Source organism: Ambystoma mexicanum, chromosome 3q (assembly GCF_040938575.1).
Source record: "Ambystoma mexicanum isolate Mex_15411 chromosome 3q, UKY_AmexF1_1, whole genome shotgun sequence".
NCBI classification, from domain to species: domain Eukaryota; kingdom Metazoa; phylum Chordata; class Amphibia; order Caudata; family Ambystomatidae; genus Ambystoma; species Ambystoma mexicanum.
The window spans coordinates 1,105,494,622-1,105,500,662 of record NC_090926.1 but is presented as its reverse complement, the minus strand read 5'-3'; the positions used below and the strand labels follow the sequence as shown (position 1 = coordinate 1,105,500,662).

The following is a 6,041-nucleotide window of genomic DNA, read 5'->3' as shown; positions in this document are numbered from 1 at the left end:
ACTTGATGGAAAAGCACTGATCTGACCATAATAGACCATCTGAACACCAATTCACACACAGAATAAACACCCCATGGCAAAAACAACAAGAACATGAAAAAAACACAGTCAACATGTAAAGCAAGTCTGTGAGTTTGGAAAACACACCTTGCATATGATGGTCCAGTGAGCGAAGGTAAAGAAAGGAACAACTCCTGCAACACAAACCCTTCCGCAATTCATATTGAACACTTTTGATTGAAGAGAGTATACAGTGCGGTGGTTGCTACTCCTCGCCATCCTTATTTATAGTATTTTGATTTATATGCACTGAAATAGCTTTTAGTTCGGCTTCTGATGTTTTGTCTTCTAAAAAATGTGTATATACTGGTACTTTCTACAGATGGAAATGAAGATGAACTCAAAATAGGGACAAATAGTCCTGACATGCACCAATCCTTAGCAACTGCTTTGGATTGGCCAAATGCGTAAATTCGATGCACTGTGTGTTATATTCTTGGCATTCGCACTTTACAAAATTTAAGAATTGCTGTAAGATTTTTCCATTATGGACACTATTCTAGAGTTCCAGCATTTTTCTTACTCTGTCTCAAAAATTGATGATTTCTACAAACTAGATTTCTTGCCTGGCATATTTTCATTTCACCTGACATCTCTGACTTCCTATCTGTGGTGATCACTGTCTCACGGCCACCCACTTGGTAAAGATAATAACTAGGAGGTCATTGACTTAGTGATAATGTATTCATTGTCTCTAATGATGACTTCTATGATGCCCTCACACTGCAATGCCCTCTTCTAGGTTGGAACATCCTTGCTAACTTGCTTGACTTTTCAAGTAATCCTTCACCTGTTGAAGCCAGATATTTTCCAAAACATGTGTCACAGAGTCTCATGGGCATGACACTTGACACAATATCCATCTTGAGCACCAGATTTTTTGTGATTTTCATGTCTTACCTATTCATTTCCTTTGACATAGTTTCAGATCCTCTTATTAATCACTCACTGCAAGTTTTGAATGGTGCAGGTTTTGTGGACTTTTCTAAATAAAATGCATTACATTTGAATTCATCACTTTTCTTCCGGTTTTATCATGTTTATGTATTCCTAGTACACTAGTGTCGATTGGTCACTAAAAAGAGCACAACAGGATTCTATTCTACAGTACGGACCGTTGTCTTTCTCAATTGCTCCGATTCCATAATGGCAACAGTGCCGAGCAACAAGGGTACTTAACTGTGCAATCAATTCAAGAAAGTAGTTTCAACTCAGTGTCCACTTTCTGCAGAGACACTGGCAATAGGGCTAATTCGGGTGCTCTTACAGCAGGCTTCATTCTCATAAGACTATATTTTCTAATGCTAGTATTCTTGCAGAGGAAGGTGCTGTTCAGTAACATGTGAGTGCAGTGCAGCTCTATAAAAGGATGATCTACAATCCAGGGACACTACCCAACCAAGAGGACTTCCTGTAACATTCCACGACAGAGACAATCCCTTAAGAGAAACTTTTTCACTGCAGAGATTCTCACTGAGGAAAATGATTCTCAGTGCCATGTCACTGCAAGGAGGCTAGCTTAGGAGGATTCTCTTCACAGTTGAGATGGCACCTGAGGAAGACACTTTTCAGCAATTGGTGGCTACAGGGGAGCTCACTTAAGAGTAACATCTTAAATGCTGGGGCCCTCATAAGGAATTGAATTAGCAGTATCTGTTTCTCTGCTGCTATACTCCCTGAGAAGCAAAATATTAAGTGATATGTCACAGTTGCAAGGCAGCTCTATGAAGACAGGACAAGATTCACGTGTCTTTACTGCATAGTGTCGCGGTAATACATCAGTATTGACAAGGTGAATGAAATGAGTGTGATGATTTTCATTGATGAGACCTTTTAATCATCTTTATGTTAATATATGTTGAAATTCGTTCATATTTAATTAAGATCAAAATTAAAAATAATTGACGACCCAGGTGGGACTTGAACCCACAATTCCCAGCTTGGGAGGCTGATGCCTTATCCATTAGGCCACAGGGCCACTTGATGGAAAAGCACTGATCTGACCATAATAGACCATCTGAACACCAATTCACACACAGAATAAACACCCCATGGCAAAAACAACAAAAACATGAAAAAAACACAGTCAACATGTAAAGCAAGTCTGTGAGTTTGGAAAACACACCTTGCATATGATGGTCCAGTGAGCGAAGGTAAAGAAAGGAACAACTCCTGCAACACAAACCCTTCCGCAATTCATATTGAACACTTTTGATTGAAGAGAGTATACAGTGCGGTGGTTGCTACTCCTCGCCATCCTTATTTATAGTATTTTGATTTATATGCACTGAAATAGCTTTTAGTTCGGCTTCTGATGTTTTGTCTTCTAAAAAATGTGTATATACTGGTACTTTCTACAGATGGAAATGAAGATGAACTGAAAATAGGGACAAATAGTCCTGACATGCACCAATCCTTAGCAACTGCTTTGGATTGGTCAAATGCGTAAATTCGATGCCCTGTGTGTTATATTCTTGGCATTCGCACTTTACAAAATTTAAGAATTGCTGTAAGATTTTTCCATTATGGACACTATTCTAGAGTTCCAGCATTTTTCTTACTCTGTCTCAAAAATTGATGATTTCTACAAACTAGATTTCTTGCCTGGCATATTTTCATTTCACCTGACATCTCTGACTTCCTATCTGTGGTGATCACTGTCTCACGGCCACCCACTTGGTAAAGATAATAACTAGGAGGTCATTGACTTAGTGATAATGTATTCATTGTCTCTAATGATGACTTCTATGATGCCCTCACACTGCAATGCCCTCTTCTAGGTTGGAACATCCTTGCTAATTTGCTTGACTTTTCAAGTAATCCTTCACCTGTTGAAGCCAGATATTGTCCGAAACATGTGTCACAGAGTCTCATGGGCATGACACTTGACACAATATCCATCTTGAGCACCAGATTTTTTGTGATTTTCATGTCTTACCTATTCATTTCCTTTGACATAGTTTCAGATCCTCTTATTAATCACTCACTGCAAGTTTTGAATGGTGCATTTTTTGTGGACTTTTCTAAATAAAATGCATTACATTTGAATTCATCACTTTTCTTCCTGTTTTATCATGTTTATGTATTCCTGGTACACTGGTGTCGATTGGTCACTAAAAAGAGCACAACAGGATTCTATTCTACAGTACGGACCGTTGTCTTTCTCAATTGCTCCGATTCCATAATGGCAACAGTGCCGAGCAACAAGTGTACTTAACTGTGCAATCAATTCAAGAAAGTAGTTTCAACTCAGTGTCCACTTTCTGCAGAGACACTGGCAGTAGGGCTATTTCGGGTGCTCTTACAGCGGGCTTCATTCTCATAAGACTATATTTTCTACTGCTAGTATTCTTGCAGAGGAAGGTGCTGTTCAGTAACATGTGAGTGCAGTGCAGCTCTATAAAAGGATGATCTACAATCCAGGGACACTACCCAACCAAGAGGACTTCCTGTAACATTCCACGACAGAGACAATCCCTTAAGAGAAACTTTTTCACTGCAGAGATTCTCACTGAGGAAAATGATTCTCAGTGCCATGTCACTGCAAGGAGGCTAGCTTAGGAGGATTCTCTTCACAGTTGAGATGGCACCTGAGGAAGACACTTTTCAACAATTGGTGGCTACAGGGGAGCTCACTTAAGAGTAACATCTTAAATGCTGGGGCCCTCATAAGGAATTGAATGAGCAGTATATATTTCTCTGCTGCTATACTCCCTGAGAAGCAAAATATTAAGTGATATGTCACAGTTGCAAGGCGGCTCTATGAAGACAGGACAAGATTCACGTGTCTTTACTGCATAGTGTCGCGGTAATACATCAGTATTGACAAGGTGAATGAAATGAGTGTGATGATTTTCATTGATGAGACCTTTTAATCATCTTTATGTTAATATATGTTGAAATTCGTTCATATTTAATTAAGATCAAAATTAAAAATAATTGACGACCCAGGTGGGACTTGAACCCACAATCCCCAGCTTCGGAGGCTGATGCCTTATCCATTAGGCCACAGGGCCACTTGATGGAAATGCACTGATCTGACCATAATAGACCAGCTGAACACCAATTCACACACAGAATAAACACCCCATGGCAAAAACAACAAAAACATGAAAAAAACACAGTCAACATGTAAAGCAAGTCTGTGAGTTTGGAAAACACACCTTGCATATGATGGTCCAGTGAGCGAAGGTAAAGAAAGGAACAACTCCTGCAACACAAACCCTTCCGCAATTCATATTGAACACTTTTGATTGAAGAGAGTATACAGTGCGGTGGTTGCTACTCCTCGCCATCCTTATTTATAGCATTTTGATTTATATGCACTGAAATAGCTTTTAGTTCGGCTTCTGATGTTTTGTCTTCTAAAAAATGTGTATATACTGGTACTTTCTACAGATGGAAATGAAGATGAACTCAAAATAGGGACAAATAGTCCTGACATGCACCAATCCTTAGCAACTGCTTTGGATTGGCCAAATGCGTAAATTCGATGCACTGTGTGTTATATTCTTGGCATTCGCACTTTACAAAATTTAAGAATTGCTGTAAGATTTTTCCATTATGGACACTATTCTAGAGTTCCAGCATTTTTCTTACTCTGTCTCAAAAATTGATGATTTCTACAAACTAGATTTCTTGCCTGGCATATTTTCATTTCACCTGACATCTCTGACTTCCTATCTGTGGTGATCACTGTCTCACGGCCACCCACTTGGTAAAGATAATAACTAGGAGGTCATTGACTTAGTGATAATGTATTCATTGTCTCTAATGATGACTTCTATGATGCCCTCACACTGCAATGCCCTCTTCTAGGTTGGAACATCCTTGCTAATTTGCTTGACTTTTCAAGTAATCCTTCACCTGTTGAAGCCAGATATTTTCCGAAACATGTGTCACAGAGTCTCATGGGCATGACACTTGACACAATATCCATCTTGAGCACCAGATTTTTTGTGATTTTCATGTCTTACCTATTCATTTCCTTTGACATAGTTTCAGATCCTCTTATTAATCACTCACTGCAAGTTTTGAATGGTGCAGGTTTTGTGGACTTTTCTAAATAAAATGCATTACATTTGAATTCATCACTTTTCTTCCGGTTTTATCATGTTTATGTATTCCTAGTACACTAGTGTCGATTGGTCACTAAAAAGATCACAACAGGATTCTATTCTACAGTACGGACCGTTGTCTTTCTCAATTGCTCCGATTCCATAATGGCAACAGTGCCGAGCAACAAGGGTACTTAACTGTGCAATCAATTCAAGAAAGTAGTTTCAACTCAGTGTCCACTTTCTGCAGAGACACTGGCAATAGGGCTAATTCGGGTGCTCTTACAGCAGGCTTCATTCTCATAAGACTATATTTTCTACTGCTAGTATTCTTGCAGAGGAAGGTGCTGTTCAGTAACATGTGAGTGCAGTGCAGCTCTATAAAAGGATGATCTACAATCCAGGGACACTACCCAACCAAGAGGACTTCCTGTAACATTCCACTACAGAGACAATCCCTTAAGAGAAACTTTTTCACTGCAGAGATTCTCACTGAGGAAAATGATTCTCAGTGACATGTCACTGCAAGGAGGCTAGCTTAGGAGGATTCTCTTCACAGTTGACATGGCACCTGAGGAAGACACTTTTCAGCAATTGGTGGCTACAGGGGAGCTCACTTAAGAGTAACATCTTAAATGCTGGGGCCCTCATAAGGAATTGAATGAGCAGTATATGTTTCTCTGCTGCTATACTCCCTGAGAAGCAAAATATTAAGTGATATGTCACAGTTGCAAGGCAGCTCTATGAAGACAGGACAAGATTCACGTGTCTTTACTGCATAGTGTCGCGGTAATACATCAGTATTGACAAGGTGAATGAAATGAGTGTGATGATTTTCATTGATGAGACCTTTTAATCATCTTTATGTTAATATATGTTGAAATTCGTTCATATTTAATTAAGATCAAAATTAAAAATAATTGA

General features: G+C 39.2%; 1 non-coding gene across 1 annotated transcript; it reads right to left on the bottom strand.

Moving 5' to 3' along the window:
• Positions 1–4,003: 4,003 nt before the first annotated feature.
• TRNAR-CCG (transfer RNA arginine (anticodon CCG)) lies at positions 4,004–4,076 on the bottom strand. Its single transcript has one exon. It is a non-coding gene; the product is annotated as a tRNA-Arg (tRNA).
• Positions 4,077–6,041: the final 1,965 nt, after the last annotated feature.